Genomic DNA, 27,010 nt, shown 5'->3' with positions numbered 1-27,010 from the left:
TGATGCAGTCATTGTGGAGGAAATTGGAAATCAATTCTTGTCATCACTGAACATAACTCTTTTTTTTATCTTTAACTTGGGTTCAGGAGACCCTGTGTATGCTATGGCAGCTCAACCACTGGCAACCACACACCATACCATAATAAATAGAAAGACAGAGAGATGGAGGGAGGGAGGGGGGACAGAAGGGAGGGATGGGGAGAGAGATAGAAAGAGAGAGAGTGGAGAGAGAAAATAAGGGAGGGAAGGAGAGGGGGAGGTAGTGATAGAGCACGAGAGACATTCAGATAATACACAAGCCCTAAAAAAAACGTTGATGAATTGTGCTGCCATTCAACATAATTATCCTCCTGATTAACAACGGATGAAACAAATTATAGAGCCCCAAGGCTGCGTTTGACGCTGGGAAAATTAATTTATAAATATAGAATCACACAAAAAAAGATAATGATATCTTAATTCTATCCTCAGGGTAGGTGCTTATTAATGAGTTTTCTTAACAGCTTCATAATGTACTCTCAGATAGGCTATGCTACGTTGAATCTTCAGTCTTTAGATGTAATGAATGAATGGTATATGTGAGAACAATAAACAGTTGCACAGCTGAGGGTCATAGCATAATTTTGCATAATGGAACAATTATGGAAGAAAATGAGGTAAGATACATTAATGTAATATCACACTCCATATTAAGCTATTGTGAATGCAAGAGAAGACATTGGTCTGTTTCGATCTTCTCCTGGTTCTATACATAAACCACTACATAAATTCTATACGTATCTCGGGAAGGAGTCGTAGTTGTGGTGGTGGTGGTCCCATGGGTTACACCATGGGTGTTTGAGGAACTGGGGGTGGAGTGATGATGTCCCATGAGTTATACCATGGCACTGGACTAGTAGGGGATGTATGGGGATTGGGTCTATGGGGATGGGGATTGGGATTGGGTGGTGGCTGGGGTGTATGCACTCTTAGAAAAAAGGGTTCCAAAAGAGTTCTTTGGCTGTCCCCATAGGACAACCCTTTTTGATTCCAGGTAGAACTCCCAACCCAGAGGCAGCTGTGCTCAATAAGAGCCAATCAGCAGCAGCATTGCTCTTCTCCTTCTCCCCTCCATCATCCCGTAAAACACTGCTTCCATTCAGTCGTCATCCATTATACATCAGAACCCCCGCTACAAATCTCCTCAAATAGAACATTGTGTGTGGGGGCGGTGGGGTGTTTGTTTATGTCCTTATCCCAGTTGTAGATTCATCCTCTCGCGGGACGCTTGCCGAGGCACAAGTCATCCTTCATCCTAATTGGCTTTGTTAAGAGAGCAGAGCTTAGACGGAGACTGATAGAGATGTATTCCGCTCTTTCTGGTCAAATCAAACGTTGCCTCATATCAAAGACCAATGGCTATGTAAATGTAATCAGTCACAGATGTGATGATTATCCTAGTCAGTTTGTTTTCTGAAGTTGGGAGTTGGTTTGTGTGTTCTATTCTTGTAATCTGGGATCCTTCATCTGAATGATTCCAGTGTACAGAAGGTTCTTTGTAGAAACTCAGCCTTTCCTTTTCATCTGGTTCTAATCAGAATAGCTGAGATGTTGTACATACATACGGTGCATGTTTCTCTGGCTCTGTGCTTGTGACTGTGCAGAGGAACATCTGTGGGGAGGTCTCATGCCTGTATCCTGGCATGTCTTCTATACATTATGGTCATGGAACAGCAAGCTTCATCAGCTTGGAACTGGAAATACAAACTCCATCCCACTGGCTGGCTGCGTTCCAAGTAACAACCCATAAAGCTTCAAATATTCACAGTTTATAATAAGTGCAATAACATTACTGGAACCACACTCAGGTGGAAACCCATTCCTCCCTATTTAACAGTGAAAATAGCAGTGTTAAATACCCACTTTATAGAGCAAGCCTTGAAATTCCACAAGCAGGAACCCTGGCGAAACAGAGAGGAGGCCCTGAGGTCCCCCACCACAATGTAACGTCTGGAAACTAAATCATGTTGATGAAAAAGAGATCTTGTTAAAGTCGGTGAAACAGGGCTCCAAGAAAAAGTTAAGAGACCCAGGAGGCAGTTAATAAACAGAGAGAAAAGCACACTGTGGCTGTGCCAAAGGAAACAGGCACCTTTGAAAAGACACGCCACACTAATATAATTCCCTCTCTCCTTTGCCAGCTCACTGGAGCCTGCGATGAATTAAAGGGAGGTTTAAACAAGGTAAGGACAGATAGGATATCCTTGGGTCACAAAAATGATTTTGAGGGAAAATAATCCACCCCGAACTGGGGTTTCATGGTGAATGGAATACAGACGGTTCATTGTGACAGTGTATAATTTACACCGGGGAAAAAATTGAAGGAATAGAGTGTTTTCTTCTTCTTCTGAATCAGAGCCGACACAGCCTCTGTAAATTGAAAAAGCATGTCAAAGGAGCTGGAAAATGACTTTCAGAAAAGTGTGCCCACTTCATTTGCTTTTTTCACTGGCTGAGAGAAACTGAGCATGACATCATTTTCACTTTCGTAACTCCACTCTCTCTGTCTGAATAACCTCTTGCTCTGAATACCACCGGACTGGAAAATACTATAAAACATCAGAGGTAAAAAGCCTGTTCCTGCCATAGAGGTGACTTTATCCAAAAGCGAGGACACATTTCACAGCATAAATTAAAGGTGCAATATGCAGAAATCGCTCAGCCATATCCTGGTTGCTAAAATTCTAGTTTGTCTCATTTTAGTTTGTGACAAAACAAGAAATGTATTGTGTAGAGCCTTCAAACTCAACTCTGGACCTCGAAGCCAGTTCCACTGCATTTGTTCATTGTTCCCCTCTAATCATGGACTGACTTAGACCTGGGACACCAGGTGTGTGCAATTAATTATTGGGTAGAATAAAAACCAGCAGGCTCCGGACCTCGTAGGGTAAGAGTTGAAAACTCCTGGTGTAGTGAATCATTGTACCATCTAAACCGCTGTGAAATATATTTTCAATAACCCAAAATATTATATTTTCAGCTGTTTGAAGCTGGTGTACAAAACCGAAAGTAAAAGAAGCAAAAACCAAACTTAATAACAGGAAGAATAGAAATAGTGCCCATAGAAAAGCTTATTTTACCTGCTTTCAATGATAATGGCAGATCTATGTGAATTTGGTTGGGTCGCCCAAAATGTTTCATATTGCAGCATTAATATAAATAATTTGTCCACATTTCTTGCAGATTACTCAAAAACATGTACTATTTGACCCAGCAGACACAAAAATAATTTTATATAAAATACAAATAGGTATTCACAGTTTTAATTACAATACATCCTGTTCTCTCATAATAAAGTATACCTTGTGTTTTGTTATCTCTGTCAACCTTCAGCTAACTCACAGTAACATTTAGTGTATTCCTCCATCTCCCTTCCCCCAAATTCCTGTTCACTTTCTCCATACCTTCTCTTCTCATTCTGTCACTGTTGAGCTCAGACACTATTCATCCTTCTCACTATTCACACAGAAAGGTGGACGAGTCTTGACCTTATCATTAATCATCTGGTGAAAGGGGAAATACTTGCCATTGATTGACATGCAAAAAAATTTTTACGTCTAATTTTTGAAGTCTTATCCTTCATATACTCTACCTCCTTCACATTATCTCTTATGCCAAAATGGTTTTCCACAAAGAATCTCATGGATAGACATCTACATCCACTGATAAAAGTCCCATAATGATACAGCTTTGCGTGGGTGGACTGGGCATTGCTATGGCAACCGCTCAGACTAGAACCATACAGTAAGACCTGATTATAATGGAGGGGTTGTTAAGCAGGATATCATCACCTTGGTCAAGCAGAAACCAGATATGAATATCAATGACCAGTTAGTTCAGCATGCCAATAGGCCTGGAGAGAGAAGAGCAGGAGCATAGCAGACCTCATTATAGCGGTACAGTTATGCTAAGTGGAACATCTGGCAAATCACAGCCCCTCATCTGGATGGACCCATCCACAGAACACATGCAACAGAGAGACAGAGACAGAGAGAGCGAGAGAAAGAGTGAGAGAGCGAGCGAAAGAGAGAGTTGAGTTGCACGCCACATAAGATTCAAAGCCACTAATACCCAGCCCTCTCTACCTCCCTGCCATAGCCCCTACTAACCCAGACTGCCCTCCATCTGCTAGGCATCCATTTCCTCTCTAAGGTGAGAAGACCCAGCAGCATATGCCACTGTTTGGATAAGCGAGCATGGCTCCCCAGGTCAGGCTTTCATCTGGCCCACTTTGAAGGGCCGCTGTGTGGCCGACTGGGAGGGTTGGTGAGGGAGTTACTGGGTTACTGTGGCAGGACATATTCACTACACCCCAGAGGACATGCAGGGTTACTATAGTAAAGCACCACTGACCAGTGAATAAACACCTTCCCTGTTGGCTTTCATTGTGTGTGTGTTTAATTTGTTCACCGGCTGTCACAGGGAACACATTACCTCTTGGAACATTTGTTTCCTGTGGTTTCCAGCATAACAGTTTCACATAGCATATTTTAAAACTGTTTTTTTGCTATCTGTAATAGCGTTTCTGACCTTTCGTCTGAACTTATTTTAAAGGTCAACAAAAAGCCAAATAGATTGTTGTTTACTAGTATAATTTGGTTATATTACGATTAGGTCTTTCCCTCGATTTGTTATTCCATGCCCATCCATGGGGCTTGGGGATATGAAAAGAAGCTGAAAATTACTTTAGGTGCAGACATGCTGTCAGGAAGGAAGATAAAAAGAACTCTGTCAAAATAGCAATTACACGCTGGCGTGATTCATTAGGACAAATGCAGAGTGTGGTTATGAAGCCGATTAACAGCGTTTCATTACAACAACGACCTAGAATTAAATTAGCTAGTCTGCTTCCCGGAAGCCTTACAACACCATGAAACTCCTCTTCTTTGAACCTTGGACATGGACAAGAGGCTCCAGGACTGACACAGTCATATGTCAGTCCTGGATAGTCTTTCAGACTATTCCTGTCCTGGACAAGGACTAATGTTGGCGTATACACTTGAGTATATTAAACATTAAGAACACCTTCCTAAAACTGAGTTGCACCCGCCCCTTTTCCCCTCTAAATACCCTCAATTCATCAGGGCATGGACTCAAGAAGGTGTTGAAAGCGTTCCACAGGGATGCTGGCCCATGTTGACTCCAATGCTTCCCACAGTTATGTCAAGCTGGCTAGATGTCCTTGGCGTGGTGGACCATTCTTGATACACATGGGAAACTATTGAGCTTGAAAAACCCAGCAGTGTTGCAGTTCTTGACACAAACCGATGCGCCTGGCACCTACTACCATATCCCGTAAAAAGGCACTTAAATCTTTTGTCTTGCCCATTCAACCTCTGAATTGCACACATACACATTTTTTGCACATTTTTTTAAACATTTATTTAACTAGGCAAGTCAGTTAAGAACAAAATCTTATTTACAATGGCGGCCTACCGGGGAACAGTGGATTAACTGCCTTGTTCAAGGGCAGAACGACAGATTTTTACCTTGTCAGCTCGGGAATTCGATCTAGCAACCTTTCGGTCACTGGCCCAACGCTCTAAGGCTTGAAAATCCTTCTTTAACCCGTCTCCTCCCCTTCATCTACAATAATTGAAGTGGATTTAACAAATTAAATTAATAAGGGCTCATAGATTTCAACTGGATTCACCTGGTTTGATTCCCGGGAAACCCATGTGTAAAATGTATGCACGCATGACTGTAAATTGCTTTAGATAAAAGCTTTTGCTAAATGGCATGTATTATTAACGATTAACCAAGATTTACCAACATGAGCCAAGGTGTGTCTGCACTGCACAGATGCATGGTGGGTCTGGAGATACTCAGGCCTCATCTATTATAATCTACCCACCCTGGGGCAGACTGAAGAGATGAGAAAGATCTACCTCTGCTATCTGCTCTGCTCTTAATATAATGCACTGTGCCGTGATGAAACCCTACATCTGATTTAGCATTTCAGCTAATTGGACCTCAGCAGTGATAATTAAATGAAGAGGGCCAGTTGGTGTGTTTGTATGTATGTGTGTGTGTTTGTATGTCTACTAAGAGATGCATACACCAGATTCCTATTCATACAGAAATTCCATGAGATATTCATAAAGATATTGTTTTTCTATTCCATATATAGCCTACACCGAAAGGTTTAAGCCGTCTCATTTAAATGCTGCTTAGAATAAAAAGCCTTTGGTGTGCCTGCCTCAGTGTCCTGATCTTTTCAGAATCAAGGCTGTTTAAAAATGTTAGGCTCTCTAGTTAGCAATTCAAAGGACCTAAGAGGCAATTATGGCTTCTTCATGTCTCCACTGTGCCCTGCTGCATCAAAAGCTGACACCGCACCCAGCGCTTTAATATGAGGACACGACATAAATGTTTCAGAGCATATGAAAAGGTAACAGCGTCATATTAATGGGTCTCTTTCTTTTCCTCCTCCCTCCCTCTCTCTCTCTCTCTCTCTCAGACAATTCTCATTAGCTTTTTTTATTTCCCAGACAGTCTCATTTATAGAAAATAGAGTGCTTGTGTGATTGCGCCTCGGCTTGAAGTGGAGAGCTGAATTGTATCGTCACTCCCAGGCCCATAATCAATTCTGTCAGTAATGACAGTGTTGGGAGGAGAACAGTGGATTGTTATAGGGTCCTTCTGGATACTAGTGGAGGGCTCGGTCTTGTCTTCTCACTATAGCATCTCTCTCCCTGGCCCTGTTGAGTTATTCTAGAAGCATCCCCTCTCCCTCTCTCTCATCCCACACAGCTCAACAGACAGTAGGGCAGGCTTCCCCAACTTTGGGCCCGGGGCCGAATTTGGCCCACGGGTGGTTTTATTTGGCTCCCCAAGTTTTCTGAGAAAGGGGTGATTATCACTCCAAGTGATTATAATTTTGTAAATCTGTTCCCAAGTATTCCCACGCATAATAGAGAGGGACAACTGATAGTACACACATGTAAACAAGGTTTGAAATTATCATGTTTTTATCAAATATTATATCCGTCTGCATTCAATTTGCAGTCTACAAATGATTTGTAATTATGTAATTTTGTAATTATGTTCCGGCCCCCCGACCATCCGCTCGGCCCACGGCTGAATATAGTTGATGATCCCTGCAGTAGGGGATCCAACATGCTGTTAACCGACTGTAGCTCTTGTAATCCAATTTTCTAAAATATTATTTTATAGTTTAATATGAAGAGAGAGAGAGAAAAAATAAAATCAATGAATGCATCTTAAATATCGATGGTAGACATCATCATGGACTGACGGGTATACAGGTATGACACTCAACATACAAATCCAGCACATGTGCAGACAATACTCAGAAGCACAATAACATCCACCCTTCTTATATTTTATCTTCATATTGGGTTTCAGGAAATAAACCCAATTTTTGATTTTCTCATTTAATTTCATCTCTAATTTGATGAGCCTTTAATTTCACTTGACTTTATTACAACATGTGCAACAGAAAATGAAACCCTCTTTTCCGTAGATACTCACTTTCAATGTCATTTTAGAAGCCCTAGCTACTGGCCGTATAGGGATTGGTAACCTGTGTCTCTACTTACCAAGGAACAAAACAAGTGAAAAAAGCATCTGTCCATCCCTACAGGCATAACAAAAGCCACTACATGTATGTTTGTTATCAATATTGAATTACTAGCTAGAACACAAGCATTCTGAAGCCAATGCCCATGGTTGATGAGCCATAGATGTGGCTGCACTAGGCTGTCATGTCATTGTTCAGCAGCACAGCTTACTACACAGTATATGAGAAAGAGTGCGGCAAGCCAGCCAGACATCCTCTCTGCCCTACTGGCAGCATTGTGAGGGTGTGTGAGCAATTTGCTGGTCTTGTTGGTGGATTACACAGAGAAAGTAGGACGATGTTGTCAAAATAGGAAGCAACCAAATAGCATCCAGAATGAACAGGCCTCAAAATCATACACATATACTGTTGATATAGCCAGCAGGCATGCTATTATGATGTAAAGGCACCACTATCAAAATGTAACTCAATGCTAATTCAAAGTAATGGATGGATCTAATCAATTGACCCCCTATGCTCAAGACTTCACATCCCATGACCACATACAATTTCAACCCATCCACCTGTAAAGGTAAAAAAAATTGGCCATTGACATTCAGTGTCGGGCAGTTTGAAGATGTTGCAGTGTTGTTGCACTTCAGGCGTTTTTAAAGTTTGTGATGGGAGCTACCAGGAGGGGGGACACGGAAGGGGAAGGAGGGGAGGGAGGGAGGAACTGTATTATTCAACGGTGGAATGCAATAGCTTTGTCTCGCAGCGGGATATATCATATTTTTGGACCAGGGGAGAGCAGTTTACCTCACTGTCAGGGTGGAGGGGGAGAGGTGGAAAGAGGGAGGAATGGAGGGAGGGGTGTAGAAAATATACACATTTCACAGCTGAGCACGCCCGCCTAGTTTGACAGCGTGAGGAAAGGATTTCACACCTGAGATAACCAACCACATCAAAGATGGGATCATATTCTTACACACAGGAAGTGGGCTTTGCCCCTCGGCATGGTTTTAAACCAACACAGCAACAAAATGTCTTACATTAACTTACTCCTTATCCTGCTCTTATCCCTTTATCCTCCTACTCAGGAATTACTATAGCTAAAGGCTTAATTCAAATCCTCATGCTCTGTTTGTGGGTCATTCTGTTGTGGCTAGTGTTCGAGATTCTGGAGGAGTGCTTGGACAAGGAGTTTTAAATCATAAAACTACTTTATAACTAATCTAATACATAATTGCTTTACTGCTTTCAACAATGTCATTATTTAACTTGGGCCTAACCTTGTCTTGTTTTAGATTGATTGTATTGCAGCTTTCGAAAGGGCTAAAGTGCAGTGAGTATATATGGTGGGTTTATTTACTTCTGAATCCAATGCTTGGCCATGCTCCACAGTCCACACAGCGCCAAGGGTAGAGGTGGGTCTGGATCCAACCTCCCCAGCCAGATGGATAAAAGCTGCCAATGGGACAGTTTGGGCCGACGTGGGGCTAGTAGCCCTCAGATCCTCTCATCACCTCCATGAAGGACTCCAGCTCCATCTCTAACATAGAAATGCATTCATGAGACAAAACATATTTGCCTATTTTGTCTTTTCCTAGGAGCCATTTCCCCCTTCAACCAATCTCCCTTAAAAAAAATAATTATGCTAAAGCTATTTCAACTCATTAAGTATCAATCAGTTGAGGAAAGCTAGTCAAAACGCCGAGCAGCATCTTTACTGAGGAAATAGGAAATCAATCGGCCATTTAGATTTTCTAAAGCCCCACCGGCAACAAAACACACACTGTATTACTGTGTGGCTGATGATAATTAAAAAACATAATTGCTTTTTAAATCACTGTGTCAATGAAAATATCTTGATGTAATGCATTGTAATCATGCTATTAATATGGATATTTCTCCAGCATTGAAAGCCATCTGTCTGTCAGGCTAGGATGGGGAAATTAATGGGAAATGGTCCAAACAACGTGTTCATTTCAAGGACTGTGTTTTGGACGTTGTCCACGGTGAACATAATCAATGAGAATGCCACCACCAACACTGTGGGTGTTTGGGGGCCCAAATTGACCCATCAATCTTCTATTCATTCAGTCAGTGTTTATTCAGCTTTGCCTCTGCTCCCTCTGTCATTCTCCAGGTGATGGCAAAGACTGGAGAACTGGTTAAAAGAGAATAGGTTACAACTTTACTTGAAGGCTGTAATATTTGTGTTGTGGAGAAATGACCAGGCAGGAGACGGGAGTAGTTCGTTTTCGTTTAGTCAAAACCCCTCGTGCTCTACAATTCCCAGCACCCTAGTGCGCATGTGCATTTCCTATTAGGTGTAGTAACGTAACACTGCCGTAATACATTACTGCTTAGTAACAGCATAGTAACTAAAATAAACAGATGTAGATCCCAGATACTACACTCCTCCCCCATAGTGTTTAACTCCCAGAGAACAAGGTAAATATGTTAGGGAACTACTAATGCAATATCTGAACAACGCATTCTTAAACATTTTTCAACTACTGGGTTGAAACAGACTTTTCAGAGCCCAGCACAAATCTAGGGGATTATTCTTCCCCGAAGATGGAGTTTGTGTCCTAATAACTAACCCAGGTGATGTCATTTTTCTTTCCTTTTATCTAGGACATATTAAAGTGTTTGTTTGTTTTACTGTCTGTTACCTCCTGAAACAGCTCAACTCAGGTCAAGCTTTTGAGGTGCCCTTTGCTGTCGAATAGGATATCTCCGCTCCTCCTGGGCTTCCGGTGGTGGGCCAGGTTCGGGTGGAAGGTCAGGCTCTGTCTCTTCCATACGTCCACAGTCAGGAGAATAGTCCTGGGGGTCGTTATTGTTCTTGTTCTTTCGGCATGTCTCTGCTGGGGCGTTGGACCGTAGCAGATGATCCACATGAACGTTGACATGGCGATGACCAATTTGGACTTGGTAAGTCAAAGGTCCTCTGCGTTGCAAGATCACACCTGAGTTCCACAGGCGCTTGGGGTGTCTGAAATCACGTACCACCACCCTCTTTCCCTCTTTGAATTCTCTGACAGTCTTTGAGTCTTTGTCTTTCATGAGCTTTCTTCTTCTGTAGCTGGTGCTTTGCCACAGTGCTTGACAAGTCTGGTTTCAACAATGTCAGGCGGGTACGTGGTTTGCGTTTCAGAAACAGTTCAGCTGGTGTACATTCCGTTACTGTGTGTGGTGTGTTTCGGTAAGTAAACAGGAACCGGGGAAGCCTTTGGTGGGTGAGAACAGACTGAACCTCTAGTCTAGTCCAGGCCTTCTTAAAGGTTTGGCTCTCTCCGCTGCTCCGTTTGATGCCGGATCTTAAGGTGGTGAGATGTGCCTTACTCCGTTGTTCTTGAGAAACATTTCAAAATCGTTTGACGTGAAAGGAGGGCCATTGTCCGATACGAGCTCCTCGACTAGTCCAAAGGATGCAAACAGGTGTCTGAGAAGATTGATGGTATTCTCAGCTGTGATCAGTTGAGTAGGGAACACTTCCATCCACTTGGAATGGACATCGACGACAACAAGGAAATGTTGCTTGTCAATCTCGGCGTAATCCACATGGATCCGTTCCCAAGGTGTAGCAGCCCAGGACCATAGATGAAGAGGTGCAGCAGCAGGATTGTTGCGAACAGCTTCACAAGGTGAGCAGTGGCCTACATGCTGTTGAATGTCCTGATCCAGTCCAGGCCACCACAGATAACTGTGAGCGAGTGCTTTCATTTGAGTGATCCCTGGATGTCCCTCATGCAGGTCAGATAGCAGTCTCCTCTGGAATTTGTGAGGTACCACCACCCTTGATCCCCACAGAACACATCCTTGATCAGTAGACAACTAGTCAATCTTATCAATGAATGGACGAAGGTTATTGTCATTTACGAAGGTTGGCCAACCGCCTAATGTTAAGTCCAAGACTTTGGAAAGCACTGGGTATTTCCTTGTTTCCTCTGCTATGTCTGAAGCAGATATGGGCAGTTCGTCAATGAGAGAGATCTGGAAGACTGCTCTATCATCTTCACTGTCGGAGTCACTATTGCACGGTAGTCTTGATAGTGCATCGGCATTTGCGTGATCACTGGATCGTCTGTACTCATTCTCGTAGTTGTAGGCTAACAATATCGGAGCCCAACGTTGCATTTGAAGTGCAGCAAGGGTTGGTATTGCTGATTTTGGTCCAAGGATGGCCTACAGAGGCTTGTGATCTGTCAGCAGTTGGAACTTCCTTCCGTAGAGGTATTTGTGAAACTTCTTCACTCTGAATATTATGCTCAGGGCTTCCTTCTCAATTTGAGCATAATTTTTCTCACTTGGTGACAGTCCGTGATGCAAATGCAATAGGGTGTTCTTCGGTAGAACATGTGAGATGACGGCTCCTACTCCGTATGGAGATGCATCACGCGCGAGTCTCAGCTTCATCTGTGTTGTAGTGGGCAAGCCACTTGCTCTTTAGCAGACGCTGTTTGCAAGTCTTGAATGCTTCTTCGCATTGTGGGGACCAATTCCACTTTGTATCGGCCTGCAGCAGTTGGTGAAGCGGATGCAACAATGTGGACAAGTTTGCCACAAACTTTTCGTAATAGTTCAGGAGCCCCAAAAATGACCTCAGTTCTGATATATTTGTGGGTGCTGGTGCGTTTACGATTGCTTCCACCTTCCTGTTGGTTGGGTGCAGGCCTTGTGCATCAATCTTGTATCCGAGATACTCCACTGAGTCCTGGAGGAACTCACACTTGCTGCGTTTCCTTCTCACTCCGTATTTCTCCAGTCTTGACATCACTTTGTCCAGCACTACAAGGTGCTCTCCAATGGTTGGTGCTGACACGAGGATGTCGTCCATGAAGCACACAACATTGTCTATACCGTCCAAGATCTGATCCATTGTGTGTTGGAATATCGCTGGAGCTGTCGAGATTCCATAGGCCAAGTGATTGAATCTGAATAGCCCCTTGTGTGTATTGATGGTCAGATACTGTTCCGACTCCGGATCCAGCTTCAGTTGCTGATAAGCGAATGCCAGGTCCAGCTTACTGAAAACCATCCCACCAGCTAGTGGCAAACAGATCTTCAGCGTTTGGTAGTGGATATTCCTCTAGTAGTATGCAGCGATTTACTGTGTGACCTTGTAGTCACCGCACATTCTGACAGTCTTGTCTTTCTTTGGGACTACAACAATCAGAGCGGCCCAGTCTCTCCCCGCTACTTTCGTGATTATGTTATTCTTCAGTAGGCGGTCCAGTTCCTTCTCTTCTGCTTCCTTAAGAGCATAGGGAACTGGATGTGGTTTGTGAAAGATAGGCTTGGTTCCTTCTTGCACTCTGACTTTTGCTGTGAAGTCTTGTATTTCACCGTAGACATCTTTGAAAAGTTATTTGTGCGTCTCCAGCATGTTAGTGAGTGTAGCCTGACTCACTGGTGTGTCATTTCTCAGACTGAAGATTCAACTTGATATTTTGTAGCCAGTTTCTGCCTAGCAAGGCTGATTTTTCTCCTTTAACAATGACAAGCGGTAGCGTCCACTCCTTCCCCTTATACCAGACTGGTACCTGGATCTGTCCTAACACAGGAATAGTGTCACCAGTGTATGAAGAAAGGCGGATGGATGCGGGCTGAAGAGGGCAGTCTTTCATTTTTCTTTGTAGAGTCTCTCTGGAACCAGAGATACAGACGCTCCGGTGTCCAGCTGCATTTTTACTGGTTTTCCCGCTAACTCCATGTTGAGATAGATTCCATATTTTTGTTGTTGAGCTGTGTACACTGTGAACAGTTCCACTACTGTTTCAGTTGTACCTTCCTCTTCTTGTGCTGCGTCTGACACTTTGTGCGCTCTTGCTGTGCGTTTCGAGGCTTTACACACTCTCTGTAAATGTCCAACCTTTCCACAATTGTGGCACTTTTCATTTTGGAATCGACATTCACTATGCTGATGATTATCTCCCCCACATCTGTAGCAACTTGGCTCAGACCTTTGAGATGTGGGCTGCTTTGTTCTTGTGTAACCTTGAGGACGGGACTGAGAAAAGTGTGACTTTTGTGAGCCTTTTTCACCACCTGCATCACTGACCTTGTGAACACCTTTCTGACATTCTGCATATACCTACTAGCAGTGCTTAGCCTTCTCTACTGGCGAAAGAAAATAAAAAAGTTAAAAATGGATAAAAAAAAAAATGTAAAGTCCCTCACCCATCTACACACAATACCCCATAATTACAAAGTGAAAACATGTTTTTAGAAATGTTGAAAATTAAATACAGAAATCGAATTTACATAATTCACACCCGAGTCAAAATACTTTGTCAGCGATTATAGCTGAGTCAAATCAAATAAATCAAATGTTATTGGTCACATACACATGGTTAGCAGATGTTAATGCGAGTGTAGCGAAATTGTTGTGCTTCTAGTTCCGACCGTGCAGTAATATCTAACAAGCTAACAATGTCACAACAACTACCTTGAATAACTAGGAATGAATAAGAATATGTACATATAAATATATGGATGAGCGATGGCTGTGCAGCATAGGCAAGATGAAGTAGATGGTACAGTATATACATATGAGATGAGTAATGTAGGGTATGTAAACATTATATAAAGTGGTATTGTTTTAGTGACATTTATTACATCCAATTTTTTATTATTAAAGTGGCTAGAGATTTGAGTCAGTATGTTGGCAGCAGCCACTCAATGTAAGGGAATACCCCCCTGATTTGTACAAAAATGAATGTCAAAATATTGGCATTGGACAAACCATGTACACGATGTCCAATACCACCCAAAGCGGCGTTGATTCGTGCAAAGTATATGGCAAATGCCATATGGCAATTGCCAATTGTAACACCTCAAAAATCCAACAGGGGGCGAGTGCGCTCCACCTGGGTTTTTCATATTGGAAATGCAACCCAAGTCAACATCCAAAAGAAAAATTTTGAAAAAATGATATTTTTTTCAAAAACTTTTTACCCCTTAAAAAAGTGCTTTCTGGGCCTTTTTTCGAATTTCTTTCGCTTTTTTTGTCAATTACACATGTGTAAGAACTGTATGAATATACTTTTGTCCAATTTTGATATCAATTTTATTTTTTTTTAATTACATGCGCATAAGGCATATGTTTTGTCCATTTGCAATATGATTTCATAGGAAGTCAAAAGTCAAAAGTCAAAAATGTCAAAATTTGGTAAAAAACTTCACACATCCTTAAAAAAGTGCTTTCTGGACCGTTTTTCAAAATTCTTTCAATTTTTATGTCAATTACACATGTATAAGAACTTTATCAACATACTTTAGTCATGCTTTATTATCATTTTTTTTTTTTTTTACTAGTGCATAAGGCATATGTTTTCTCCATTTGGAATATGATTTCATAGGAAGTCAAAAGTCAAAGTCAAAAGTAACGATTTTCCTCCGTGCAACTGGTGATCTGAAATGTGCAACTGGTGATCTGAAATGTGCAACTGGTGATCTGAAATGTGCAACTGGTAACCCAAAAAAAAATAATTTGATTCTATGTTTCCTTACTTTTTCAAAGTCACTGTGCATTTGCAATATGTTTTAATGGGCAGGTACCATCACGAATTTGTCATGCTATAAAAATCCTGCAGGAATGTGAAATTGACTGGCCCGATGAACTCGGGATGGCTTTGCAGTGATTCTGGGTCATCTCAATCGCTCGTTTGGGTTGATTTCAGAATGTCGCTTTTGGTGATGTTTTTTCACTATAGAATCATATTGCAAATGCACGTGCAACTGCTCACCCAAAAAAAAAATGTTTAGATTTTTTTTGTTTATGTTTCCTTACTTTTTCAAAGTCACTGTGCATTTGCAATATGTTTTTTCACTATAGAATCATATTGCAAATGCACATGCAACTGGTCATCCCCCCAAAAAAAATTTAGATTTTTTTTGTTTATGTTTCCTTACTTTTTCAAAGTCACTGTGCATTTGCAATATGTTTTTTCACTATAGAATCATATTGCAAATGCACGTGCAACTGGTCATCCCCCCCAAAAAAAATTAGATTTTTTTTGTTTATTTTTCCTTACTTTTTCAAAGTCACTGTGCATTTGCAATATGTTTTTTCACTATAGAATCATATTGCAAATGCACATGCAACTGGTCATCCCCCCCAAAAAAAATTAGATTTTTTTTATGTTTCCTTACTTTTTCAAAGTCACTGTGCATTTGCAATATGTTTTTTCACTATAGAATCATATTGCAAATGCACATGCAACTGGTCATCCCCCCCAAAAATTTTTAGATTTTTTTTGTTTATGTTTCCTTACTTTTTCAAAGTCACTGTGCATTTGCAATATGTTTTTTCACTATAGAATCATATTGCAAATGCACGTGCAACTGGTCACCCAAAAATAAAAATTTTGGATTTTTTTTGTTTATGTTTCCTTACTTTTTCAAAGTCACTGTGCATTTGCAATATGTTTTTTCACTATAGAATCATATTGCAAATGCACATGCAACTGGTCATCCCCCCAAAAATTTTTTAGATTTTTTTTGTTTATGTTTCCTTACTTTTTCAAAGTCACTGTGCATTTGCAATATGTTTTTTCACTATAGAATCATATTGCAAATGCACGTGCAACTGGTCATCCCCCAAAAAAAAATTTAGATTTTTTTTGTTTATTTTTCCTTACTTTTTCAAAGTCACTGTGCATTTGCAATATGTTTTTTCACTATAGAATCATATTGCAAATGCACATGCAACTGGTCATCCCCCCCAAAAAAATTTAGATTTTTTTTATGTTTCCTTACTTTTTCAAAGTCACTGTGCATTTGCAATATGTTTTTTCACTATAGAATCATATTGCAAATGCACATGCAACTGGTCATCCCCACAAAAAAAATTTAGATTTTTTTTGTTTATGTTTCCTTACTTTTTCAAAGTCACTGTGCATTTGCAATATGTTTTTTCACTATAGAATCATATTGCAAATGCACGTGCAACTGGTCACCCAAAAATAAAAAATTTGGATTTTTTTTGTTTATGTTTCCTTACTTTTTCAAAGTCACTGTGCATTTGCAATATGTTTCAATGGGCAGGTACCATCACGAATTTGTCATGCTCAAAATTTTTTAGATGTATTTTTTTTTGTTTCTTACTTTTTCAAAGTCACTGTGCATTTGCAATATGTTTTAAAGGGCAGGTACCATCACGAATTTGTCATGCTATAAAAATCTTGCAGGAATGTGAAATTGACTGGCCCGATGAACTCGGGATGGCTTTGCAGTGATTCTGGGTCATCTCAATCGCTCGTTTGGGTTGATTTCAGAATGTCGCTTTTGGTGATGTTTTTTCACTATAGGATCATATTGCAAATGTACAAGAGTCAAGTGGACAAGAGTCCATCAGTCAATTAGATATCATTCTGACCACCAAACTGATACAAACTGACACCAAACCCACTTTTTCCAACTCGTTTAGTAGCCAACTATTACATACTTCAGAGCTGGCCCAAAATTCACAACCCCTTCGGTTCAAACCATAAAAAAACCATAAAACACGTAGTTACGTTCTAGCTGCGGGTCCATTTCTTATGTTATGTGTTGGCCTAGCTGAGGCGACCCCGAATCCCAAGTTTCGGCTCGATAGGTCATTTGGTGTCCGAGAAAAACCCTAATTGGTGCTGAAAATCCACTATTTTCCATGACTTGCTACGGGGTCCTTGAATGAGCTATTGGACAGAAACGTTGGGGTCTGTCTATATGGGCCGAGACGTTTGCAATGCACCTAGTCTTGCGACTCTGGGACATTTCTAAATGTCGTCATTTTCGTGATGCAAAAATGAATTGAAGTTATTTCAAATGTACGAGGCTGTTTCTCGGTCCGAGAACCTTCTAGAGCCACGTAACTCACCACGCACCATCTACGGGAGGTCTAGAACAGGTTTCTAAAGTTTCGGAACTCTAGGTCCGACGGTTCTTTTTTAGCTCCAACAAAGCTAACTATTGGAGCCACTGTCTGTCTCTACGCACCCCAATACGTCCCTCCATCCAAGGTGTGTTTTAGTGTGATTTTTTTTTCCTTTGAATTTTTTTGGGAAAAATGACTGATTTACAGTTCGTGGGGGTTGCCTAATCACACATATGAAGTTTTGGAAAGATCAGACTTTTTTAACCCTTCGAAACAGCCCCTAAGACACCAATTATGGCACTTCCGGTTGGCACAGGAAGTTATAAATCAACACATATCCTCATTGGGGTATGCTGTTACAGAATCCTGAGTTTTAAGTCCTTACGTTAAGAATTGACTGATCTACACAGGGTTGAATGCACTATGTCTATCAAACTGCATGCAGTGTATGGGTAAACACTTTTAGGGGCATTTTAACCACTTCCGGTTGGTCCAGGAAGCTTAGAATCAACACAGGTAGACCTCATAGTGGCCTGATGGACTGGTACCGAAGACAGGTTCATACGGCATTCATAACCCACATAGGCCTCAGGTTGAAATTAGGGGTGCAGGCAATGTATTCCTATGGGGAGAGATGACACTGTAATCTGTGAGATCAAAAAACACTGTTTTACTGTTAAGGGTTAATGCCACACGGTCAAGGTTAGGCTTGTTCAGATCGGGAGGACCTTAGGAACATTCATGTGGTGCAATTTTTCTTCTCACTCTAACGGTTCTCTCACTGTCACCCAAAAGCAAATGACATTGTGGTGCAGGCTTCATTTTGGGCCTACTATTCTAATGCTCGCTGCGCCTAGACCGAGCGAGCTACGGTCAAGCGGGATATCTCGCTGAACTCGGTACGGCCTAGGGATTATGGTAATGCCATTTCCTGCTCTCTGTGTCTTTAAGCACCGCACTTTATCACTCCATCCTTCCTGTGTGTGTGTGAGGGAGCTTTTCTTTGACATCTGTTGGGATTAATGACTGATTTACAGTTCAGAAGGGTTACCTAGTCACACATATGAAGTTTTGGAGAGATGTGACTTTTTTAACCCTTCGAAACAGAGAGTGTGACCCAATTAAAGGCACTTCCGGTTGGCACAGGAAGCTATAAGTAAACACATGTCTTGATTTACATAGCCACTTACAGAATCCCGAGTTTTAAGTCTTTACGTTAAGAATTGACTGATCTACACAGGGTTGAATGCACTATGTCTATCAAACTGCAGGCAGTGTATGGGTAAACACTTTTAGGGGCATTTTAACCACTTCCGGTTGCTCCAGGAAGCTTAGATTCGACACAGGTAGATCTCATAGTGGCCTGATGGACTGGTACCGAAGACAGGTTCATACGGCATTCATAACCCATATAGGCTTCAGGTTGAATTTTGTGGTGCAGGCAATGTATTCCTATGGGGAGAGATGTCACTGTAATCTGTGAGATCAAAAAACCCTGTTTTACTGTGAAGGGTTAATGCCACACGGTCAAGGTTAGGCTTGTTCAGATCGGGAGGACCTTAGGAACATTCATGTGGTGGAATTGTGCTTCTCACCCTAACGGTTCTCTCACTGCCACCCAAAATCAAATGACATTGTGGTGCAGGCTTCATTTTGGGCCTTCTTTTTTTCAAGTTTGCTGCACTCAGAACGAGCTACGGTCAAGCGGGGCGTCTCCTTGAACTCGGCACAGTCTGGAGACTATGGTGATGCCATTTTTTGTGTTGATTTCAGAATGCCATTTTGGTGATGGTCCCTCTCCGTTTAAACATATTGCAAATGTACAAAAGTCAACTAGCAAGTCAGTGTCCATCAGTCAATTAGATGTCATTATGACACCAAATGGATATCAATTGACACCAAACCCACTTTTTCCTACTCATTTAGTAGCCAACTATCACATATGTCAGGGCAGTCCCATAATTCACAGCGCCTTCGGTTTAAAACATAATAAAAAGGTAAAACACATAGTTACGTTCTAGCTGCGGGTCCAGTTCGGACATTATGTGAAGGCCTATGTGAGGCGACCCCGAATCCCGAGTTTCGGCTCGATAGGTCATTTGGTGTCCGAGAAAAACCCTAATTGGTGCTGAAAATCCACTTTTTTCCATGCCTTGCTACGGGGTCCTTGAACGAGCTATCGGACAGGCACGTCGGGGTCCGTCTCTATGGGCCGAGCCGGTTTCAATGCACCTAGCCTTGCGTCTCTGAGACTTTTCTAAACGTCGTCATTTTCGTAATGGTCAAAATGAATTGAAGGTATTGCAAATGTACGAGGCTGTTTCTCGGTCCGAGAACCGTCTAGAGCCACGTAACTCATCACGCACCATCAACCGGAGGTCTAGAACAGGTTTCTAAAGTTTCGGAACTCTAGGTCTGACGGTTCTTTTTTAGCTCCAACAAAGCTAACTATTGCAGCCACTGTCTGTCTCTACGCACCCCAATACGTCCCTCCATCCAAGGTGTGTTTTAGTGTGATTTTTTTTTCCTTTGATTTTTTTTGGGAAAAATGACTGATTTACAGTTCATGGGGGTTGCCTAATCACACATGTGAAGTTTTGGAAAGATCAGACTTTTTTAACCCCTCGAAACAGCCCCTGAGACACCAGTTATGGCACTTCCGGTTGGCACAGGAAGCTATAAATCAACACATATCCCCATTGGGGTATGCTGTTACAGAATCCTGAGTTTTAAGTCCTTACGTTAAGAACTGACTGATTTACACAGGGTTGAATGCACTATGTCTGTCAAACTGCAGGCAGGGTATGGGTAAACACTTTTAGGGGCATTTTAACCACTTCCGGTTGGTCCAGGAAGCTCAGAATCAACACAGGTAGACCTCATAGTGGCCTGATGGACTGGTACCGAAGACAGGTTCATACGGCATTCATAACCCATATAGACTTCAGGTTGAAATTAGGGGTGCAGGCAATGTATTCCTATGGGGAGAGATGACACTGTAATCTGTGAGATCAAAAAACACTGTTTTACTCTTAAGGGTTAATGCCACACGGTCAAGGTTAGGCTTGTACAGATCGGGAGGACCTTAGGAACATTCATGTGGTGGAATTTTTCTTCTCACCCTAACGGTTCTCTCACTGTCACTCAAAAGCAAATGACATTGTGGGGCAGGCTTCATTTTGGGCCTACTTTTCTAATGGTCGTTGCGCTTAGACCGAGCGAGCTACGGTCAAGCGGGATAGCTCGTTGAACTCAGCACAGTCTGGAGACTATGGTGATGCCATTTTTTGTGTTGATTTCAGAATGACATTTTGGTGATGGTCCCTCTCCGTTTAAACATATTGCAAATGCACAAAAGTCAACTAGCAAGTCAGTGTCCATCAGTCAATTAGATGTCATTATGACACCAAACCCACTTTTTACTACTCATTTAGAAGCCAACTATCACATATGTCAGAGCAGTCCCATAATTCACAGCGCCTTTAGTTTAAAACATAATAAAAAGGTAAAACACATAGTTACGTTCTAGCTGCGGGTCCAGTTCGGACATTATGTGAAGTCCTATGTGAGGCGACCCCGAATCCCGAGTTTCGGCTCGATAGGTCATTTGGCGTCCGAGAAAAACCCTAATTGGTGCTGAAAATCCACTTTTTTCCATGCCTTCCTACGGGGTCCTTGAACGAGCTATCGGACAGAAACGTTGGGGTCCGTCTCTATGGGCCGAGCCGGTTTCAATGCACCTAGCCTTGCGTCTCTGAGACTTTTCTAAACGTCGTCATTTTTGTAATGGTCAAAATGAATTGAAGGTATTGCAAATGTACGAGGCTGTTTCTCGGTCCGAGAACCGTCTAGAGCCACGTAACTCACCACGCACCATCGACCGGAGGTCTAGAACAGGTTTCTAAAGTTTCGGAACTCTAGGTCTGACGGTTCTTTTTTAGCTCGAACAAAGCTAACTATTGCAGCCACTGTCTGTCTCTACGCACCCCAATACGTCCCTCCATTCAAGTTGTGTTTTAGTGTGATTTTTTTTTCCTTTGAATTTTTTGGGGAAAAATGACTGATTTACAGTTCATGGGGGTTGCCTAATCACATATATGAAGTTTTGGACAGATCAGACTTTTTTAACCCTTTGAAACAGCCCCTGAGACACCAATTATGGCACTTCCGGTTGGCACAGGAAGCTATAAATCACCACATATCCTCATTGGGGTATGCTGTTACAGAATCCTGAGTTTTAAGTCTTTACGTTAACAACTGAGTTATTTACGGAGGGTTTAGTATGTGTGTGTTATTTCAGAAAATCATAGAAAATCACAGAAATCTCGCAGAGCTCCGCAGCACACTTTAAAAAGATTAGTATGAACACCCTGCAACTGGATCTGTAACCGTTGAAAAAAAAAACGCCTATTTGTGACCATTGCCAAGTTGTCATTGTTCCGTTTCTCTTAAATGACGATAGATAAATGGCTGGTTCTTTTTTTATTGACACCGGAGGCTCCTTGACTTTGACCTGAAGTGGAAAAATAATTTCTCTATTTCCATTTAGGACCTTTAATCCCAGAAAAACGGCCATAACTCAAAAACCGTCGAGGCCTAGACGCCATCTTGTTCGGGGCCAACTGCCCATTATGCCAAACCTACGCTCACCGAGTTTCGGCTTCGAAATATTTTCCGTTTTCGAGATAAGGCCCCGTCGTGATTCGTGATGTTTTGCCAAATTGCCATATGATTCCGTATGCCCTCTTGTGGGAAATTCCGGGATAGCGGAAAAACGGTCCAAAACTTGTTTATTTTATAAAACGGAAACCGAATGTCCGACAAAGTTCATTTGATGACTTCCCGGTAGGTCTGGCCCTACCGCACGGCCCGACGCCGACCGCGAATTTTACAAACGATTTCGGACGTCTAGTAAGGGACCGTACATTTGCAATATGGACTTTCTCACTGATCATACACGAAATGCCGAAATGTTCCCTTAAGGTATGTTAGTGATGGCTGTTTAACAGTGATGGCCTTGAGATAGAAGCTGTTTTCCAGCTTTGATGCGCCTGTACTGACCTAGCCTTCTAGATCATAGTGGGGTGAACATGCAGTGGCCCTTGGGCTGGTTGAGTCTTTCTGGGTAAGTGTCTAAGAACTTTTCACACCTGGATTTGCACATTATTCTTAAAAAATTCTTCAAGCTGTGTCAAGTTGGTTGTTAATCATTGCTAGACAGACTTTAACCTTTATTTAACTAGGCAAGTCAATTAAGAACAAATTCTTATTCACAATGACAGCCTACCAAGAGTTAAAAGGCCTCCTGCAGGGAGGAAAAAAGGGGAGAAAAAGAAGGCCAAACCCCACATCATGATAAGAGAGACACCACAGCATTAAATAAAGAGAGATCTTGAAGTCTTGCCATAGATTTTCAAACCAATTTAAGTCAAAACTTTAACTAGGCGACTCAGGAACATTCAATATCGTCTTGGTAAGCAATTCCAGTGTAGATTTGGCCTTGTGTTTTAGGTTATTGTCCTGCTGAAAGGTGAATTAATCTCCCAGTGTCTGCTGGAAAGCAATACTTTGTATTCAGGACAAATGTTAATTTGGTTGCCATGTTACAGACAGGATGCATGTTTCGGAATATTATGATTTTGTACAGGCTTCCTTCTTTTCACTCTGTTGTTTAGGTTAGCATTGTGGAGTAACTACAATGTTGTTGATCCATCCTCAATTTTCTCCAATCACAGACATTAAACTCTGTAACCGTTTTAGAGTCACCATTGGCCTCATGGTGAAATAATTGAATGGTTTCCTTCCTCTTCGGCAACTGAGTTAGGAAGGACGCCTGTATCTTTGTAGTGACTGGGTGTATTGATACACCATCCAAAGTGTAATTAATAACTTCACCATGCTCAAAGTCATATTGACTATCTGCTTTTTTTATTTAAAAAAATGTTTACCAATTTTGGACAACCTCCCTGGTTAGTGGTTGAATCTGTGTTTGAAATTCACTGCTCGACTTGAGGGACCTTACAGATAATCGTAGATTTGGGGTACAGAGATGAGGTAGTCATTCAAAAATCATGTCAAACAATATTAGTTGATGCATCTTATGTGACTTGTTTAGCACATTTTTACTCCTGTATTTTATAGGCTTGCCATAACAAAGGCGTTGAATACTTACTGACAAGACATTTCAGCTTTTGTAAAAATGTAAAAAATATATAATTCCACTTTGACATTATGGGGTATTGTGTGTAACCCATTTTAAATTCAGGCTGTAACAGCAAAATGTGGAAAAAGTCAAGGGGTGTGAATCACTTCTGAAGGTACTGTATATATACAGTGGGGAGAACAAGTATTTGATACACTGCCGATTTTGCAGGTTTTCCCTACTTACAAAGCATGTAGAGGTCTGTAATTTTTAGCATAGGTAGACTTCAACTGTGAGAGACGGAATCTAAAACAAAAATCCAGAAAATCACATTGTATGATTTTTAAGTAATTAATTTGCATTTTATTGCATGACATAAGTATTTGATCACCTACCGACCAGTAAGAATTACGGCTCTCACAGACCTGTTAGTTTTTTTTAAGAGGCCCTCCTGTTCTCCACTCATTACCTGTATTAACTGCACCTGTTTGAACTCGTTACCTGTATAAAAGACACCTGTCCACACACTCAATCAGACAGACTCCAACCTCTCCACAATGGCCAAGACCAGAGAGGTGTGTAAGGATATCAGGGTAAAATTGTAGACCTGCACAAGGCTGGGATGGGCTACAGGACAATAGGCAAGCAGCTTGGTGAGAAGGCAACAACTGTTGGTGCAATTATTAGAAAATGGAAAAAGTTCAAGATGACGGTCAATCACCCTCGGTCTGGGGCTCCATGCAAGATCTCACCTCGTGGGGCATCAATGATCATGAGGAAGGTGAGGGATCAGCCCAGAACTACACGGCAGGACCTGGTCAATGACCTGAAGAGAGCTGGGACCACAGTCTCAAAGAAAACCATTAGTAACACACGACGCCGTCATGGATTAAAATCATAGAGCGCATGCAAGGTTCCCCTGCTCAAGCCAGCGCATGTCCAGGCCCATCTGAAGTTTGCCAATGACCATCTGGATGATCCAGAGGAGGATTGGGAGAAGTTTATGTGGTCTGATGAGACAAAAATAGAGCTTTTTGGTCTAAACTCCACTCGCCGTGTTTGGAGGAAGAAGAAGGATGAGTACAACCCCAAGAACACCATCCCAACCGTGAAGCATGGAGGTGGGGATGCTTTTCTGCAAAGGGGACAGGACGACTGCACCATATTGAGGGGAGGATGGATGGGGCCATGTATTGCGAGATCTTGGCCAACAACCTCCTTCCCTCAGTAAGAGCATTGAAGATGGGTCGTGGCTGGGTCCTCCAGCATGACAACGACCCGAAATACACAGCCAGGGCAACTAAGGAGTGGCTCCGTAAGAAGCATCTCAAGGTCCTGGAGTGGCCTAGCCAGTCTCCAGACCTGAACCCAATAGAAAATCTTTGGAGGGAGCTGAAAATCCGTATTGCCCAGCGACAGCCCCGAAACCTGAAGGATCCGGAGAAGGTCTGTATGGAGGAGTGGGCCAAAATCTCTGCTGCAGTGTGTGCAAACCTGGTCAAGAACTACAGGAAACGTATGATCTCTGTAATTGCAAACAAAGGTTTCTGTACCAAATATTAAGTTCTGCTTTTCTGATGTATCAAATACTTATGTCATGCAATAAAATTTAAATTAATTACTTAAAACTCATACAATGGGATTATCTGGATTTTTGTTTTAGATTCCGTCTCTCGCAGTTGAAGTGTACCTATGATAAAACTTACATGCTTTGTAAGTAGGAAAACCTGCAAAATCAGCAGTGTATCAAATACTTGTTCTCCCCACTGTATATTACAAATAATTCAGTGAACAAAGAGGCCCTCCTTAATTCATAAGTAAATACATACACTGAAAAAACATATAAACACAACATGTAAAGTGCTGGTCCAATGTTTCATGAGCTTAAAAAAAGATCCCAGAAAATGTCCATGTGCACAAACTGGTTTCTCTCAAATTTTGTCGACACATTGGTTTATGTCCCTGTTAGTGAGCATTTCTCCTTTGCCAAGAAAATCCATCCACCTGACAGGTGTGGCATGTCAAGAAGCTGACTATACAGCATGATCATTACACAGGTGCACCTTGTGCTGGGGACAATTAAAGGCCACTCTAAAATGTGCAGTTTGAGATGTCTCAAGTTTTGAGGGAGCTTGCAACTGGCATGCTGACTGCAGGAATGTCCACCAGAGCTGTTGCCAGAGAATTTAATGTTAATTTCTCTACCATAAGCCGCCTCCAATGTTGTTTTAGAGAATTTGGCAGTACGTCCAACCGGCCTCACAACCACAGACCACGTGTATGGTGTCATGTGGGTGAATGGTTTGCTGATGTCAACGGTGTGAACAGAGTGCCCCATGATGGCGGTGGGGTTATGGTATGGGCAGGCATAAGCTACGGATAACGAACACAATTGCAATTTCTGAATGCACAAAAATACTGTGACGAGAATCTGAGGCCCATTGCGAGGCCCATTTTTTTAATAGGTATTTGTTATCAACAGATGCATATATGTATTCCCAGTCATGAAATCCATAGATTAGGGCCTAATACATTTATTTCAAATGACTGATTTCCTCATATGAACTGTAACTCAGTAATATCAATGAAATTGTTGTATGTTCCGTTTATATTTTTGTTCAGTATAGATTTGGGTTACCAAGGTGATTGTTACTGCCTTGGATTACTTCTGGTAACATCAATTATACAAGGTTTTTAAAACAACCTCTTTGGTCCTCTTTACAAAAACACATGCAAAAGAGCTCCCTAGGTATCTAACATTATTCCTTTTTATGTTCAGCCATCAAACTTTCTCTTTATCCTCCAAATTCTTCAATGGTCACTGGGGTGGAAATATGGGGCATTCAAGTTGTTATTCCTAAACTTCAAATCAGGGCGCGTCTTCATTTTATCTTCTCTCATGACTAATGTATTTCCAGGAAGAAGAAAAAAAGCATGTGAACCCTTTGGATTTCTGCATAAATTGGTCATCAAATTTGATCTGATCTTCATCTAAGTCACACTAATAGACAAACAGAGTGTGCTTAAACTAATAACAGCAAAATTATTGTATTTTTCTTGACTATATTGAATACATAATTTAAACATTCACAGTGTAGGTTGGAAAAAGTATGTGAAACCCTAGGCTAATGAATTCTCCAAAAGCTAATTGGAGTCAAGAGTCAGCTAACCTAGAGTCCAATCAATGAGACGAGATTGGAGAGGTTGGTTAGAGCTGCCTTGCCCTATAAAAAACACAAACAAAATTTGAGTTTGCTATTCCCAAGAAGCATTGCCTGATGTGAACCATGCCTAAAAAAACAAAAGGTCTCAAAAGACCCAAGGTTAAGAATTGTTGACTTGCATAAAGCTGGAAAGGGTTACAAAAGTATCTCTGAAAGCCTTGATGTTCATCATTCCACAGTAAGACAAATGGTCTATAAACTGAGAAAGTTCA

Source organism: Oncorhynchus clarkii, chromosome 10 (genome assembly GCF_045791955.1).
Source record: "Oncorhynchus clarkii lewisi isolate Uvic-CL-2024 chromosome 10, UVic_Ocla_1.0, whole genome shotgun sequence".
Taxonomy (NCBI): Eukaryota; Metazoa; Chordata; class Actinopteri; order Salmoniformes; family Salmonidae; genus Oncorhynchus; species Oncorhynchus clarkii.
This window is presented reverse-complemented; position numbering follows the sequence as displayed.